The sequence below is a fragment of the Furipterus horrens genome, unplaced genomic scaffold (assembly GCF_987537825.1).
Source record: "Furipterus horrens unplaced genomic scaffold, mFurHor1.1.pri manual_scaffold_11, whole genome shotgun sequence".
NCBI lineage: Eukaryota > Metazoa > Chordata > Mammalia > Chiroptera > Furipteridae > Furipterus > Furipterus horrens.
In genome coordinates, this window is record NW_028327181.1 from 80,257,315 (window position 1) to 80,276,261 (window position 18,947).

Genomic DNA, 18,947 nt, shown 5'->3' on the forward strand with positions numbered 1-18,947 from the left:
ATAGCACTTAAACAAATAAGACTTAAGATCCACTGGGAATTCAGGAGATCGAATGTTTTCGCTGATCTTGAGAATATTATAGTTCCTTAGACATCTGCTGTGATGCTTATATCTACATGGAATTTTTTTCTGACAAAAATGTTACAATGGTAAAAACAATAGTATATAGAAAAATGAGGAGCTACTGCTTTTTCACTTAAAGAAGCTATGACCTTCCTCAGGGCAACCTGCACTCTGTTGCTGCTCTCCTGTCAATTACCCCTTTACATTCCAATTCATGATTCATTTCCCTGTTTTCCCCACTGGTCTATGCATTTCTGTGCCTGGGACAGTGTCTTTTATCTCTGCGTCCTTGATATCTCCACACAGGTAGAGCTGGACAAACACTGGTTGAACAAATGAAAGAATGATGTCAAGGCCACAGCTTCTGCTCCCTGCCTTTCCTTTAACAAGACATTAAAAGACTTGCAACACAATCAGATAATAATGTACCCCAGGGAAAATTTGTGTGTTCACCATTGGTCTACATATTAGGAATACTGCAACTTTTTTTTAAGTATATTTTATTGATTATGTTGTTACAGTAGTTCCAACTTTTTTCCCCTTTGCTCCCCTCTGCCCAGTACCTCCCTTCCCTCCAGCAATCCTATCCCCCTTAGTTCATGTCCATGGGTCGTGCATATAAGTTCTTTGGCTTCACCCTTTCCTATATTATTCTTAACTCCCCCTTGTCTATTTTGTACCAACCGATTATGCTTCTTAATCCCTGTGCCATATCCCCATTTCTCCCCCCCCCCCCCGCCCAGCCGATAACCCTCCAAATGATCCCTATACCTATGATTTTGTTCTTATTCTGGTTTGCTCAGTTGGATTTTGTTTTTATTTTTTAGATTCAGTTGTTGATAGTTGTGAGTTTGTTGTCATTTTAGTGTTCATAGTTTTGATCTTCTTTTTCTTAAGTCCCTTTGACATTTCATATAATAATGGCTTGGTGATGATGAACTCCTTTAGCTTTACCTTGTCTGGGAAGCACTTCATCTGTGCTTCCATTCCAAATGATAGCCTTATTGGACAGAGTAATCCTGGTTGCAGGTAGCCTTTCATCACATTGAATACTGCTTGCCAGTCCCTTCCTGCCTGCAGAGTGTCCTCTGAGAAATCAGCTGATAGTCCTATAGGCACCCCCCTGTAGGCAACTCTCCGCCTCTCTCTTGCTACCCACAGGATTCTCTCTTTATCTGTCATCTTTGGCATCTCAGTCATGATGTATCCTGGTGTGGTCCCCTCTAGGTCCGGCTCACCCGGGACCTTTTGTGCTTCCCAGACCTGTATGTCCATCTCCTTCACAAAATTTGGGAAGTTTTCCTAATTTTTTTGAATTCTTGCTTCCTCATTCTGCACTGATTGACTGTTTTTTTCTTCCTTATGTTCCAAATCATTGATTTGAACCCCGGTTTCCTTCCCTTCACCATTGGTTTTGTGTGGATTTTCCTCCGTTTCACTTAGCATAGCCTTCACTTCTTCTCTTATGCGTTTGTCGTGCTCAAGCACATCTGTCAAGCCTGTGGGCATCTTTATCACCAGTGTTTTGAATTCTGCATCTGTTAGATTGTCTCCTCATCTGTGAAGTTGGCTATCTCCTCGTCGCTTAATTCTGTCACTGGAACCTTGATCCATTCCCCCTTCTGGGCCATACTTCTCTGTCTCCTCATTCTGAAAAGCTTCTGTGTTTGTTTGCCTCCGCATCCCAGGTAGAGCTGTCGCACCTGTTACATTGTAAGGGGTGGAGCCTTAGGGATTCAGAGCGACCTGTTTCACCACGTTATGGCACTGTATGTGGGGGAGGGGTCTGAGAGGGTACAATGCCGCTTGCTCAGCACTCGCCCCTTTTCCAGGCACTTCTCCCACTTTGTATGGGACTGGAGCCCCTCTAGCTGTTGCTCTGGCCATCATTCCCAAAGTGGGTGGGTCTGCGGACGTTCTAGGACCATGGGGGCCATTTAATCAAGCGGACTCTGCTGAGAGCCCGGCAATTTCTGCCTCCGCCCCAACCGCTACTGGTTTGCACAGTCAGAAGCAATGAAGCTTGATTTTCCCTGATGCTGGGACCGTGAGCTGTGAGGTCTGGTGAGGAGCTGGGAATGCTCCCCAGGTGTCCCTCCTGACTTTTTAAAACGTGTGACTGTGCTTTCTGCCGGCCTGCTGCTGCCGTGACTGCTGCCGCCACCACACCACATCCTCTCCGCCCTGGCTCCGCCACTCCTACCTGTCTGGATGAGTATTTCTTCTTTATATCTTTGTTTGCTGGACTTACATGCAGTTTGATTTTCTGGAACTTCTATTTGTCTCTAGTTTTGGGAGGTAGTTGTATTCCTTCTTAGTTGTGAGGGAGACGCAGCATGTCTGTCTATGCCTCCATCTTGTCTGGAAGTGTAGGAATACTGCAATTTTAATCCTAGACCATTTTCAAAAAGGAGGGGAAAGCAGGGAAAGAGATGTCATTGCTGCAGCTTTAGAAATAAAATTTTTCAATTCCTTTTATCCATGACATAAGAAAAAAGTAGTGCAAGATTCTTACACGGAATAGCTTATGGTATCAGGAACCAAATGGCTTGATGTAGCTGAATTTCTGACATTTGGTCCTTTGGAAATTTTCTCAGTGGATATCTTATAGAAAGTGCCATTTAGCACCTGAATGGAAACAAAGTTGTGACTATGAGTATCTTACTTCCTACAAGATCAAATAATAGTCATGAATTGTGAACTGGATCTGTGGACAACTGGACCAAATGGGATATCAATGGAAGGTAGAGCGATTCCAAGGCTGAACCTGTAAAGTAAATTGGGAACAGGGTGTGGTCTGAACTGACTCAGCTGGAAGGTCACCCATGGGGTAAAACAAAGTTGCCAACTGGATGTGTTCCTCTGAAACAATTTCCAGTGTCTTGTGTTGCTCAAGGAGCACAGCCATGGTCAAGAGATGGCTGGGAGGAGGTGGTGAGTGAGAGAGCCTCAGGATCACCAAACTACAGCTGGGCCAATGAGAAAAACACTGGGCCAGACAGCCCCAGGGTTTCAAGGCTTCTTGCTGAAGTCTTGAAAATGACTTATCTTCCTTTCCCTAACCCATAGTCCTCCCTGAGAATTCCCACCCCATGTGCCACCCTTGCTTAGGATTCCTAAATTTCGAGAGAACTGCTACCCAAAACTCTTCTCTTGCCCACTTAGATTCCAGTTCTGGAAATGGTACTATTCTTCGTATTCCATCAGCCTGGCCCCCAAGGCTGGAAATGGATCACAGAGAGCACTGGTCACAGTATGGAAAAATACCCTGAAGCTCAAGAACAGAATGATGTAGAGGAGAATATAATACAGTTTAGGTAAAGAGGCTAAGGAAGGCCAAACTACTACCTCTGCTTCTAGCACATAACCATAGGCAATACAGCTTAAGAGAGTTCCCCACCCAGAGCCAGGAAACAACCTTAACTGAAGTCTAACATGGCCTCTGGAAATTCTTAGATTGTAAACACATCAGTCCCCACAGTGACTGTTCCATCCCCACCAGCTCTGTTCCTTTGAATGCACAGTATTTATTTCTCTGTATGCACTGCCACTGCCCCTGCTCATTCAGCAAGTTAACGACCACTCCCTCTAACCCATATGTGCGTACATGCCTTTGGGTAACTACTATTGTCAGGTGATGCAGCAGCTGCTAATCTATAGGCGCTGAGCCACCAAACTGATCATTACTACCCTGCCACACTCCATCCACTTGTATCCCTGTCATGGGAATAAGGCCTCTATAAATGCATGCCTTCCTTCTGCTCACTCTACGCCAATAGTTCTCAACCTTTGCTGATCTGTGGATCTCTTTGAGAATCTCTTGTGAACCTCCTCAGAAAAATATAAACATGAGTTTGAAAAAATTTTCAATGGGTCCTTGACTCATAAAGCCCATGCTTCAGACCCCAACCCAATGCTAACAATTCTTGATGTCAAGAAAGATGGCACATTAAGTGTCAACTGTAATTGAAAAATTAAAAAAAATTAAAGATAAAGTAATGATAGCACTTCTAAAAAAGCAAACAGGCAGTCAGAAGAGTGAGATCTTAAGCTTAATTCTTCCCTACTAGTTCTCCATATGCATAAAAGCCTGCGGAAGATTTGAGGAGAAAAGCTGGTCATCCTCATTCCTGAGATCCAGCCAGGCGCTGTCCTCACTGGTCCACTGGGCTGCGACAGCAAGCTCAGAATGACACAGGGAGGCAGGACATGGGCCCCTCCCCTTGCCCACACCAATACACCCCTACCTATAGGTCTAGCCCAGACCCTGCACACCTTTCTGTATGGCCATGAAGGCAAGCCAGGAGAGTCTGATGCTCGCCTTGTCATGTTGCAATAGTGGATGAAAAAGACTTCCACCAGGTCTGTTGGGCCGCACCTTCCTGGAGCACATCTTCAGGTTGAACTCTGCTGAGCTCAGTGATAGCTGCCACCTCACCACTGGCTAGATTATATTTCTTGGGTTATTCTGACCTTCTCAAAAACCACAGCTATTACTGAGTTGGTGTTCTCATGTTAATATCCTACTCTGACCCACTCTGCCTCAAAAAAACAATAACAAAAACAAAACAGCTTTGATCTTGGCACAGCACTGTGTTAAACACACACACACACACACACACACACACACACACAGAGTTGCCACCAAGCTTTCCAAACCTATGCCAAAAATGGTTACGTATTTCCAACAAAGACTGGTCATGAATATAATTGAGGCTCTGTGGACCCCAGGGATGGGGTATATTTCACTACCATTCTGCAGATAAGAAACTTCTTCCACTCTAGCCTTTCCCAATAAAGATAGCTTTCTCCTCCCCACAAACATGTACCCATCTCTCAGACTGGTAGAGCATTAGCAAAAAAACAAAACCAAAAAACTACGATACCAAAAAAAGCTCTCAAAATGGACCTGAGAGTCAATTCTTTTCTTCTTTTTCTTTCTTTCTTCTTTTTAATAAAAGGTTTTTAAAAAAGCTTTATCCATTTTTAGAGAGAGGGGAAGGGAGGGAGAAAGAGAGAGAGAGAGAGAGAGATAGATAGAGAGAGAGAGAGAGAGAGAGAGAGAGAGAGAGAGAGAGAGAGAGAGAAACATTAATCGGTTGCCTCTCAACCAGGACAGAACCTGCAACCCAGGTATGTGCTCTGACCAGGAATCAAACTGGTGACCTTTCGCTTTGCGGGATGGTGACCAAACAACTGAGCCACACCAGCCAGGGCTCAGAGTCAACTCTTGATGCTCTGGACTATCACATGAATTTCTAATCCGTGAATAACCTGTTACCAGAGTTTTGTTCCAAGACCCAGCCAAATTCTGGCCTCTCACCATGTGCTTTCAAGCAATGCAATGTAATTAAAATGTTATCATAACCTACCTATCAGTTACTAACTAGATTTGTGATCTTGGGCAGGTCACTTCCTGTCCCTGGGCCTTGGTTTCATCATTCATTCACTTAACAAATATTTATTGAGAGACTAATAAGATTCCAGTCCTGTGATAAGTGCTGAAGACAACAACAAAGATGAGCAAGTTATCTACTGGCTGAAGAATTTCTCACTCTGTTGTGTATGTGTTAATGTAAATTACTTGTCACATGATTGCAAGAGGAAATGAGGAGAGGAGCACCTGTATCTGATTTGGGCACAGGGGTCTGTAGAAATAAGAGGTTGGGGTTCTAGATCAAAATGTCTGTTATTCTGAGATGGTGATGAGTTCCAAAAGGGCACAGAAGCCATTTGGGCATTCCATTCCGGGGAGATGTGTGCAATACCAGCCCTCTACCAGTACAGATAAGGAGCTTAACATTGGCAGTTCACCATTTGGCACTGATACCTCTCTTTCAAATTCAATAGACGCCAGGCTCTTATTATCAAACTTCCACGTTATCCAATTCACCTGGGAATGTAAATGACACTTGGTAAAATTAAGTCTCTTCTAATTCAAAGGTCAGAAAACACATAATGTATACTTGTGCTATACACACATGCATGCACTTAACCAGCTGACACAGCAAACATCATTTAAGAGGAGAAAGAAACCCAGACACATATAAAATAAATTCATCATAAAGTTTTCTTTCATACAAAACCAGAAATAAAATCCACTGATGTGTTACTGTCAGGAACTCAGTATTAACGCTAAGATGCTATTGAACTAAAGTTTGCTACCTGTGGCTTACAATTAAGTTGCACACCAGCTAATGCTATTTAAGTCCTCAAATACTGAAAGGAATAGTTATGAATTCCTAAAAGGCCAGTGTCAATCTTGCCTATATTTCTGCTTACCTATATTTCCTATAGTTACTACAACAAATATGTTTTGATGTTCTAATGTTTAAACTAATAAGAACCTGGTAGAGGTTATTATTTTGCATAGAATAAACTGTCTTCGACCATCAACATATTTATTAGTTTTATCCCATCTTCCCAAGGAAGTGCGAGGAATCTGATGCTGCCACATCCAGAATGGCTGGTAAGTCAGTTATATACATAACTCAGTGTGTACACATCTTTCTGTCTTGAAGTAGAAATGCAGGTAATATACAAGCCTTCCCCATTCCATTTTTAACTCTTCATTATACATACTCATATACATGTGCATATATATATTTAGTAATCAAAAATTGGTATTAAGCCCTGGCTGGTGTGGCTCAGTGGATTGAGCACCAGCCTGAGAACCAAAGGGTCACCAGTTCGATTCCCAGTCAGGGCACATGGCTGGGTTGTGGGCCAGGTCTCCAGCTGGGGCATGCAAGAGGCAACCACACATTGATGTTTCTCTCCCTCTCTCTTGCCCTTCCCCTCTCTAAAAATAAATTTTAAAAATATTTTTAAAAAATTGTGTTAAGAAGACATCTTGATGATTGCACAACAATGTGAATGTACTTAATGCCACTAAACTATACACTTAAAATTGTTAAAATGGTAACTTTTGTTATGTATATTTTACCACAATTTTTAAAAATGAGTAATAAAATTTTTTAATTAAGAACTATAATTGATTTGTGTATATAGACTTTGTATTCTGTAATTTTTCTAAATTCACTTGTTAGTTCTAGTAGCTTTTTGTATTTCTTAGGCTTTTTTTATGTACAATCATGTCTCATGTTTCCTATAAATAAAGACAATTTTATTTTTTTCTTTCAAAAAATACCTACATTGACAAAGCAAAGGCTCCAGAGTACAAAACCTTTTTTTTTTCACCCTCAACTGCTTCTAAGATATCCCAAGGAGGAGGAACTATGTCACACCTATGTCAACTCAGATTAGGGAAGATAAGATTAAAATTACTTTGATCCCTACACGTGACAACAGTTTGAGAATGCCTGCTTCGACATGTGATTAACAAAAAACACCTAAAGCCATGTATCACTCCTGAGCCACAGCAGAGGGAATTGGGTATTGCTTGTTTCTAGGGTTCCTTGCTTATGTGATCACAGGGTGACTCAACAGAAGGAGTACTGTTTCAACCTGTTTGGTCTTGGTCCTTTCAGAAAACACACTTGCTGACTTGCTTCTATCACTAGTTTACAGATGACATTGAAGCAAACAAGGGAAGGCACTCTTGACAGTTTTCACTGGGGACTCTCAGAACAGTCACAGGCCTGCTGAGGCCAGGGTCAACAGCCAAAGTCATAAACTGGAGAGATAAGGAGCCAAAGGGGCAGGCAGGCTAGGATTAAGAAAACAAGAGCTCCAAAACAAACAAAAAATGATTAACAAAAATGCTAAAAGGTGAATATAGGGATGGATCTTCCAATTTTTTTAAAGGTTTTATTCATTTTTAGGGAGGAGGGAAGGGACGTAGAAAGAGAAGGAGTGAAACACCCATGTGAGATGTGATTGTAAGGTGTGAGAGCAACGTTGACTGGTTACCTCTCATAAGTGCCACAACCGCCTGGGACTGAGCTTGAAACCCAGGCACAGCCCTGACTGGGAATCAAACCTTTCACTTTGCGGGCTGATGCCCAACCAACTAAGCCACACCAGTCAGGGCCAGATCTTCCTATTTAAAGTTAGACTGCTAAGTAACTATCCTTAGGCCTTGGTATTTATTTAAGAAACCAAATGATGAAGAGCAGGAAACTAAAACCATGTCAAAAGTTACTTTCTAATAATCTCCTGAACAGTTTTTTTAAAGGTTTATTTTATTGTCATTTGAGAGAAAGGGTAAGGGAGGAGAGAGAAAGAGAGAGAGAGAGAGAGAGAAGCAATGATCAGTTGCCTCCCACACATGCCCAGAATGGGGATTGAATCTGCAACCCAGGCATGAACCCTGACTGGGAATCAACCAGCGAACTTTCGGTGTACAGGATGATGCTCCAAACAACCTAGCCACACTGGCTAGGGCTCCTAAATAGTTTTAATTAGCCAACTTCACTAACCTGGCATAGCTGGAGAGAGGTACTGACTTCAACAGTCAAAATGACCAAATTACACACACACACACACACACACACACACATATATATATATATATATATATTTATTTATTTATTTATAAAGCAGGGGGTAAGGGTGGGTGGAGGTGGAAGAGTGGAAGCAGGTATAAGGGGGAAAAATGGTAAGGAAAAATACAATAAAAATAAACTATTATTTAAAAAAAATAATTTATCCCAGATACTTAAAGAGATCTTATTAAATATAATAACATATTTAAGCAATAGCAGAAAGTACAATATCTTATTATATTGGAAACATTTTTAAATCTCATCAGAAAAAATAAAAATAAAACCCGTGAAGACACAGGAGCACAATGGCTGGGACAACAGGATCTTAAAAAGGAACTGTGACAAAAGCACCAACATAGATATATCCCGAGTCAAACAGAAATCATATTTACTGTAAGAAGGAGGGGGAAAGTACAACTTTCACAATAAAAGAAAGAAAAATACAGACCATACACAATTATACTACTATGTATACATAATACAAATACTTTTTTTGAAAAAGAAACAAGCCTCAGGGGGAGGAGGGCATAAGGGGACTAAATGGTAATGAAAAAATACAATAAAATTTTTAAAAAGGAAAAGAAGTGAACCTCAGTTTCCTCACTCATAAAACGAAAAGTTGAAATAGACTAGTGTGCTTAAAATGGGTGCTGGTCTGTCACTAGCACCTCCAGACAGCTCCTCCCACAGCCAACTGCCTCTTCCCTTCCCTTTCCTTGTACATCTATCTGTGTGAACAGGGAGGAGGGAAGGCTGGGAAGTCCTGATTAATAAATGATCTCCATGTCCCGTCCAGCTCCAGCCTGCTGCCACTGTACTTCCAATAAATCAACATGGTAATGCACAGTGGCAACAAGGCAGGCAGAAGCTCCATTCTACACAAACAAATGTAGCAAATAATGGAAAAATGACAGAAACTATCCTATCTTTCTAAAAGCTACTTTTCTGGAAAGTACATTTAAAGAATATGGAGATTTTTTTAAAGTTAAATATATTTTAAGGAAGTCATTCCTAACAAAATGTGTTTCTGAGGCAGATTGGAATGAGGGCTAAGGTCATACATTTTATGGCTGAAAATGTAGCTGTTAACAACTGTGAGAAGGGCCATGGCAATTACGGATAACCTGGACATGAACTAAGGATAGTCACAGATTCCTGAAAATGCCATCATGAAATACATAATTTCCAATAAGTGGTGTAAAACAGGGTTCAAAAAATACTTAAAATAAAAAATTAAATATGCCTCTATCCTTTCTCTAATAAGTATAAAGACATTAAAACACAATCGCTTTTAGAAAAAATATTACATGATTTCTTTTACAGCGACACTGGTACCCAGACACAAATTTACCTTAGCATTCAAGTGATTCCCAAAAGAGTGTTCTCAAATTTATACTTGGGATACGTTTTTTATTTAAAATCAGTTGTGAAGTTTATAGGGTGCAAATATCCTTGTTCCTTTTTATACTTTTTTTAATGTTCAAAATCAAAAGTTAGAATGCTCAACTGTGGATTGTATCATTTTATTTTTAAATGTGGAGGGCATAGCTGAATCCTGTGTGTGTGATTTCAACCTGGTCAGTCATGTACCTTTCTAGCACTCTTGCACAAATAACTCAGGGATCTCCTGAAAATGCAGATTCTGGTTCTGTAGATCTGGGGTGGGACCTGAGATGGTATATTTTTAACAAACCTCCAGGTGATGCTGCTGCTGTGGGTGGGCCCAGGACTGTACCTGAAAGACATGGCTAGAAAGCAGTGGTTCTCTAACTTAGGTGCATGAGAAAACCCGAAGGGCTCATTAAACCACATTGTTGGGCCCCACCCCTAGGGTTTCTCATTTAGGAGGTCTGAAGCCGAGTAGGAAATTCTGCATTTCTAACAACTTCCTCAGGCAATGCTGATGCTTCCAGAACCATTGTTGTCAAGGAAAGAATATTAGATTATGAGAGAGAAAATCTGGGTTTGCCCTCAGCTCTGTTATTAACTGGCCCTATGACTCCATCAGGTAGAATAGCATTCAGCTGTGATTAACAGAGCATCTAATTAACAGTAACTTAAACAAACAGTTTGTTCTTCTCACTTGGTTAATCCACAGATGGGCCATCAAGGACACAGGGCCTTTCTCTCTTGGTGTTCCACCATCTCTAGTGTGTGGCTTTTGTACTCATGAACCAAGTTCTGAGCAGAAGGAAGAGAGTAGAGCAAAGGGGACACCTGGCTGCACACTCGCCCTTTTGAAAAAGTATTCCCAGGAGTTTCACTCCATGACTTCTGCTCACATCCCACTGGCCGGAACTGTGGCAACCATAGACCTAGCATTAGAGGGGACTGGGGAAAGGGGGTTGGATTCAATAACCGACATTGTATACAACAGTGACCTCACACAGAGACACAGAAGCTCCAGCCCCGGCTGGTGTGGCTCAGTGGATTGAGTGCCAGCCTGTAGACTGAAAGGTTGCTGGTTCAGTTTCCAGTCAGGGCACATGCCTGGGTTGCAGGCTAGGTCCCTGGTTGGGGGGCCTGCAAGAGGCAACCAATCGATATTTCTCTCCCTTCCTCCCTCCTTTCCCCTCTCTCTAAAAATAAATAAAATCTTAAATAAATAAATAAAATAAAATCTTAAAAAAAAAAAAAAGGACTACAGAAGCTCCAAAATATTATACATCTCAGCTCTGAACCCTAATCTCCTCATCCATGAAGTGCCTGAGATGTACTACTGGTATTTGGGGGCAGGACAATTCATCACCACAAGGGACCATCCTGTACATTGCAGGACTTTTAACATCTCTGCTCTCTAGGTACCAAATGCCAGTATCGTCCTCCCCCACTGTTGTGATAAAATCTAACAGGCCTCTGCTGGTTTGTAGATGCCCCCTGGTTGGGGTGGGGCATGGGAGGAAACTGTCTTCTGGGGTTGGAAACCACTATACTAGCTTGAGTCTGGTCCAAAAATTATATGATTTTCTCTGGCCTCTTTAACAAAGGCTGGTTTTTATTCGTTTATTTGTTTATGCACTTGTTGTTTTTTTTGAAGCGCTGGCTACACAGCAGAAGCATGGGTGGGTAGGCATTCTTTTAACTCCTTATTGCTATTTTTGAAGAATTACTATTTACCTCACTGCAAAAGCCCTCCTCCTTCGAGGCACACATTACCCAACACCACCACACTCTGTTCCTTGTTCCAACCATCTACCTGCTGCCAAATCACTCTTCCACATTCTTCGGGCTTTCCTCTCCACTCTAAGCCGTACCTTCATCCTAGATAACTTTGACATCCATAAGGATGGTCCTGACCTCCTCACCTCCAATGCCCTTTACTCTGTCTGTCACCCACACTATATGGACAGACCTCAGCATCTGCCATCCCACAAACTACTCCTCGCCCTTAAACGTGACTGGTTCGCTCTTGTACCACCACTTCCTGCATCTCCACTTTCTCATTCCCATTGTCCCATTCTTCTTCCTAATGTCGGCTTCACTCTCCCACGCTATCAGTCCTTCCTAGCTTCACATTCTTCTCCACGCAGCCTGGACAATTCGATCCATCTTTCCTTTATTCCTGATCTTCACCTTATTCTCCGGTAAAATTTCAGCCCTGGCTCTAGCTGACTTTCTGCCCTGACTCCTACACACATACCCCCACACAGACTGTTGCCGTGACAACTGGTGGTCTCTAACTGCCCCACCCCTCTGCACCCACTGGGCTGGTAGTCCTTCTGCTTGTCCATATTAGCCCCTCTTCTGTTCCCTACCTTTCTCACCTCCCCTCTCATTCTCACTCAGCAGACAACTTCACTCCTACTTCGTGGTGAAAATAGAAGCCATCAAGCAGAATCCCCCTCAACTTCCTGCCTGCACACCCACCCCACTAAAACACTTATTTTTATCTACACTCATTCTTTCCTCCCTTTTATTGTGGTAAAAGTTTCCTTCCTGTATTAATCTCTCCACCTGAGCCCTACATCCAAATAGCTCCCGCATCCTCAGGAATCTTGGCTCTCAAAATCCTCTCTCCATCCCTTCAATATTTCAACATGGAAGCCTCTGCTGTATTCTCAAAGGCAGTGTTCCTCACACTACATTCTCATTTCCGGTGTACAAGTCTCCCCTTCTCTCTTTGCCTTTAGAGCTAGAGTTCTTAACCTTTTTTCACACCAGGAAAGCCTTTGACAGTCTGGCAGAAAATGTTTTTGAGCATGTACAGCAATATACATAGAATTACCACTGAAACCAATTATACTGAAATACAGTTGTTACAATACATTTTTTTAAAGTTGTGACATAGTAATGCATGAGCTTGTTTCTTTTATTTTTGTGTGTTCTCTATTAATGCACTAAATGAAAAAATCTTGAAGTGGATATCCTGTGTTGTCTTTTTCTCTAAAATTTTATTTGTCGATTTTTATTATTATTATTTTTATTGATTTTAGACAGAGACAAAGAGGGAGGGAGAAGGGGGGAGAGAGAGAGAGAGCATTCACGCATGTGCGTGAAACATGGATTTGTTGTTCCACTTATTTATGCACTCACTGGTTGATTCTTGTATGTGCCCTGACCAGCAATCAAACCTGCAGTCTTGGGGTATCAGGATGATGCTCTAACCAACTAAGCTACCCCGCCAAAGCAAGGATATCCTGTGTTTTCAAGTAGTGATGACTAAACAATATTTTGAAACATATGCATCAAATTGTAATGTGATATTAATATAGCTGTGATTTTCGTAGGTGGCATAGTCACAGGTACTGCTAATACTACTGAAATGTGATGCTTATAGTCCTAATTGAAGGAAAGGCTAAATTTTAGTTAGAGGTGAGAGAAAAATTAAAATTCATGGATCCCTGATTTTTTAAAAATTTACTTTTAGAGAGGGGAAGGGAGGAAGAAAGAGAGGGAGAGAAACATCAATGTGCAAGAGATACATGGATTGGTTGCCTCTCACATACCCCCAGCTGAGGACTTGGCCCACAACCCAGGCATGTACCCTGACCAGGAATCAAACCAGTGACCTTTCAATTTGCAGGCCAGCACTCAATCCACTGAGCCACACCAGCCAGGCCTGAATTTTATCCATAGATCCAATGGAGGAGATCTGTAGGCCCCAGATTAAAACCCTTGTTTTAAAGTCTATATAGTCCCTGTTCACCTTGTTATTTTCTATTCATGTTTCAATTTTATGATTCCTCAAATATCTGTTAGTGCCAACTATGTACAAGGGTAAGTAACCTTTTGGAATCTGTTTTTTTTTTCTTTCGCTCTCATGGCCCAGGGCCACTATCCTCACCAAAGTCACCATGCTCCCCCAGATCCAAAGGTTCCTTTTCCATCTCCATATTCCTCCATCTCCCTGGAGCCTCAGATGCCGACTCATTCATTGCCTCTCTGGAACTTCTCCTTCCTAGGCTTCCGCAGTATCCTTCTCTATGGGCTGTGCTTTCAGCTGCAAGTCCAAATCAAACAGCTTAAACCAGCGATTTTCAACTTCTTTCACCTCTCAGCACACATAAGGAATTACTAAAATTCTGCAGCACACCAAAAAATATATATTTTTGCTGATCTGACCAAAAAAAGGTATAATTTTGATTCAGTCACCTTGAATGGCTATTGTTGTGCTGGCTGTTGTCTTTTTTTTTTTTTCTTCTTTCAATTGGCAATAACCGCTCCTCAGATAAACCTCATTGGCTGCGATGCTGCCACTGTGTAACGCTTTGTCATTTTTTAATTTGACAATCTAAAGGAAAAAAGGTCCGTGCCCCTGACTAAAATAAGCAGGTAGTGGCACACCAGTTGGAAGCCACTGACTTAAACCATAAGGACAAATATATCCCACATTTTAAGAGATCCAGATATGGGGCAGCTCCAGTGCTGATTAATCTGATGTCTCAGCAGTGTCATCAGGGACCCAGGTGCCCTCTTTCTGCTCTACCACCCGTACCATGATGGTTCATCCCCAAGATGCTCTCTGCAGTTAAAAGACGATGGTGGTAGCAGTTCCAGGTGCCATATCCAAAAGTGATAACATGCAGCTGAAGAAGAGAACATATCACTTCCTATATGTCTATTTTAACCAGTGAGGAGACCTTCTCCAGAAGCCCCCAGAAGTCTTTCCTCACATCTCATTGACCTGAATTGCACCATATGTCCCCTCTTAAATCAGCCCCTGACAAGAAAACCGTGATAGCCATAATTAGCTTGGATTAATTAGGATTTACTGCTCGAAGAAGGGTGAAATGCAAAACAAAATCCAGGCTCTGCCAGAAAAGCAGAAGGTAAGCAATCAACCCTCACTGATATGCATCAGTGTTTCTTCTTTTTTTTTTTTTTCCAGCTTGCTCCTGTATTTTTCTTTACAATACAATCTTCCTTTCTACCCCTTAAGTATTAAATTCTATTAGGGTCTATTCCAGTCCTCTTCCAATACAGGACCATCCCACAGCGTTCATTTTCCCTGGATGACCTTATTCATGACTACGGCTTTAACTGCCACTTCGGTATAGCTGACTCTCCATCTAGACCTCATTCCCTAGCTCTAGGCCTCTGTATCTGTTGCCCACTGGCCCCTTACATCCATCTGGATATCCCTCAGGCTTCTCAAACTCAACCTGTGTGTGCATGTTCCTTCTAAATTGCCTGGGTCTCAGTAAATGGCCCTACCTTCACCCAACAGCCCAAGAGTGACCCTTCCCTCTTCCTTACCCCCGTTACATGTTCAGTCATCTTGAACTCCTCTAGATTCTCACCATTCAGTATGTCTAGAATCTGTCTCCTCCTCTCCATCCTTGCACAGGGTCCTCTTCATTTCAGACCTGGCTAGTAACTCTGCCTTTTGCTCCACTCAAGCTATGCTTGTCCCTATGATCCCAGAGGGATCTTTCTAAAACGCAAATCTGATTCTGTCCCAGCCCTGTTCAGGATCCTTCAGCAGCTTCCTATTCTGCAAGGCCAGGTTTGGTCCTTGCTGATTTCTCTAGTTCACCCTGAACTCAACATGCCTTCTTCCATATCCAGCCTGTATACAAGCTGCTTCTTCCTTCAACACACACACACACACACACACATCTCTTTTTTACCCCTCCCACTTACCCTCAAAAAGTACTTTTATTTTTGTTTTATCATAAGGAATAAGACCATGGATATTGTTCTGTAACTTAGTTTTGTCACCTACCATGTGTTGGCCTCTTTTCCATGCCATCTTATATTTCTTTCAAATGGCTCCTTTGTATTTCTTAATATGGACATAAGGTTTATTTAACCATACCCCTATTGATGGACACATGGACATCTAGCTTGTGATTCACCATTATAAATACTGCTGCAGCACACATCTCTGTACATATATCTTTGTGCACATGTCCTAGCATTTATGTCATCAAGGACCCAGGTGCTGGGCCAAAGGTTATGTACATTGTACATATCAAGAGAACAGCCAATTTACCCTCCAGCATACATCCATTTATATAATCACCAACAATGTATAAAAATAGGGTATAAAAGCACCCATTTCTCAGAATCCTCATCAACACTAGATATCACCAATCTTTAAATTTTTGCTTATCTAATTTTTTGCCTTAAATTTGTATTTTTCTGATTACTAGTAAGACTGAGCATCCTTTTATAGTTTTTATTTCTCATAAACTGTTTATTTCCTTTACACATCTTTTTCTGAGTGTTGGTTTTTCTTCCTATTGCTTCATACTCTTGTCCATTTTCCCCACCTGGTCAATTCCTACCAGACATTCAAAACTAGGCCAGGCACCATCTCCTCTAAAAAAACCGTCCCCAACTCTCTGGCCTCTCCCTGCTCCCAACTTCAAGTTAAGCTCTCTACTCTGCAATCTGTGCTAACCTTGCTGTGTGTCTTCTCCACAAGGCCATGGTCACTTAGGTCTGTTACCTCTACTTCCCCAGCTCCTATTACTATACTTTGCATAGTAAAAAGGTACATAATGAAAGAATGAGCAAATGACCACAAACAGAATTGCTTTTAGGCTTATTTTCTTTTTCCTACTCCTTAAGAAAACAATACAGAACAAAAATACCCTGTTTTGTTCTTTTTCATAACCAAAATGTGAATTTAGCATAGCCACCCTTCAAGTAAAGAGCTTCAGCTCTTCACCTTCATTGTTTGAATTTTTCCTGGGCTTCCTTTTGAAAGTTAAACTCCTTGGAGGCCTAGGATCCCAGTCTCAAGATCTAAAGCTGCTCTAACTAGCTTTCCGCCTCCCAGTCTCTGAGACACACCCTCGTTTCCCTGCCACACGTCTCTGCCTCATTTCCTCCCCGACATACCTGTGCTCCTGACATACTGCAGGCCAGGTGTTCAGAAAAGAAGGTGCAGCCAAAATAATGTTTTTTTCAACCTGGAATGTCAAATAAAGGCTTAAGACATCTAACCAACTTGTTAATTTACAAATGCTACTACTTATATGAGAGACAGATGAAGGCCTCAGACAATGGAATACAGCAGTCCCTCTCTATATCGCGGTTCACTTATCACAGCCTCACTGTATCGCGGGACTTTTAAAAATATTATATTTAATTATTTATCGCAGATATTTTTCTATATCTCAGGATTTTGTGGTACTGTATATGTATGTTGTTAAAGTTACATAGGTTTAAGAGTGTAGAATCGGCAGCCGTCCGTCTTGAGAGACGATGGTGTAGCTTCCTAAGTGTCTATCTGCACCGCCGAGAATGGCTGTGCAGTCCGACTCGGGAGTGACACGGCATCTGTCTCCTCCCGTGTTGAATCGACATCTTGCGATGACGCTGGAGTGTCCTCTCCAGTGGAGCTGAAGCTACAGAGCCTGGGCAGGGTGATATGGAGGGTCTGCTGTTGCCCATGCAGCAGACCCCCCCTCTCTTCGCAGCTGAAGGGTCCAAGGGAAAGACAGAGTCGATACAGCTTGGGTTCAGGTGCGCCGCAGGAGTTGCCGGTGTTGACTACAACGTCAAACCGCCTTAGGGACTCCGGCTCCGGATTTTCTGTCGGGGTTTACTCCCTTAGCCTTTCCCCTGAAGAGGTATGCCGCAAGGCAGCGGAGGTTTTTTGGAGTCAGAGTTTTCCTTCTCTGATGTACCCTGACTGGAAGAAAAAGAGTGTAGAATATGTTTAAGAATATAAGTAGTGTTTACAGAAGTGTGGAAAAGGTTAATAAGGGAGTGGGAAAGATTAATAAGGGACTGGGAATGATTTATAAGTGTGTGGGAAGGGTTTATAAAGCCTTAAAATATATATAAATAGTAAAATAAATGTAAGGTTCGTACTTCGCAGATTTTCACCTATCGCAGGGGGATTTAGAACGTAATACCCACAATAAGTGAGGGAATACTGTACCACGTCCCAGTTCATTGTCATAACCTGGATCAGATAATATGGAGCCAAGCAAATTAAACTCAACACTTAATAATCAAGTCATGGGTATTGACTTTGAGACTCTGGATCTGAAACCCACTAGAAAGATCATGAACCTGGGCCTTTTGCTCAGTCTGAATAAAGTTAGATCTAAAACCAAATCTGTAGGATCATGACAAATAAGTAGAGTTTTAATATTTAAAAATTTATTTAAAGCAACCACTCATTTTGCTTTTAACCCTGCATAAGAGCCTTCATCTGTAACAGCTGCCAAACTATATTTCAGTGTTGTCTATAAGTCTGGCACAGTGCTTAAGTGCTCATCTCACTTAGCAGATATGAACTGGTCATTTCTCAGCAGAAATGGAAAATACAGGTATAGTCTGCTAATAACCAGAAGCATTTACATTCAGCTCTCCTAATGCACACAAGCATCTGTTTCCAATCCATGTCTATAGCCTAAAGGAGCCTTTGGCTTGTCAGAGATGGCTTCTTAGAGAAAACTTACACTGCAACTTCTCCAGTTCAGATAAATTCACATGTTCTAACCTGTTCACCTATAAACTGGGATTTGAAGGACGTTTCCCTCTTCTGGGAAATTAGAGGGAGGAGCAAAGCACTGTTATTAATCCTAAGAAAAGTTTGAAATTAAATTCTTGTGTTTCACAAGTGTTCATAAACTGCTTACAGCTTATTATTTTCCAGGAAGCAAAGAGCCGGTCCAGATTCACCAGGAGGGACGCCTGGCAACTTTACTCTCATCTCTGAAGGCTTCTTCTTCACCTGGGCAGACTCAGAGAGGGACCTGGCACAGCCTCGGAAGACAGCCAGCCCTGGAGGAGCGACTCTGGTGGGGGAGGGGAGCCGCGAGGCTAACGGTGGAGCGCACCCCATCCTCAAACTTCAAAGGGAGCAGCCAGACCCTCCCTGAAAGGGCGAAGCAGCCGGTCCTGCAGGCCACCGCTCAAGATCTTGCGACAGCCGGGCCTGGGCCCGAGCGGGAGGGAAGGATCGGGAAGCCCGGGTAGGGTCAGGGGCTGAGCAGAGGCTGGGGACGGGGCGGGCGTGGGCAAGCCAGAACC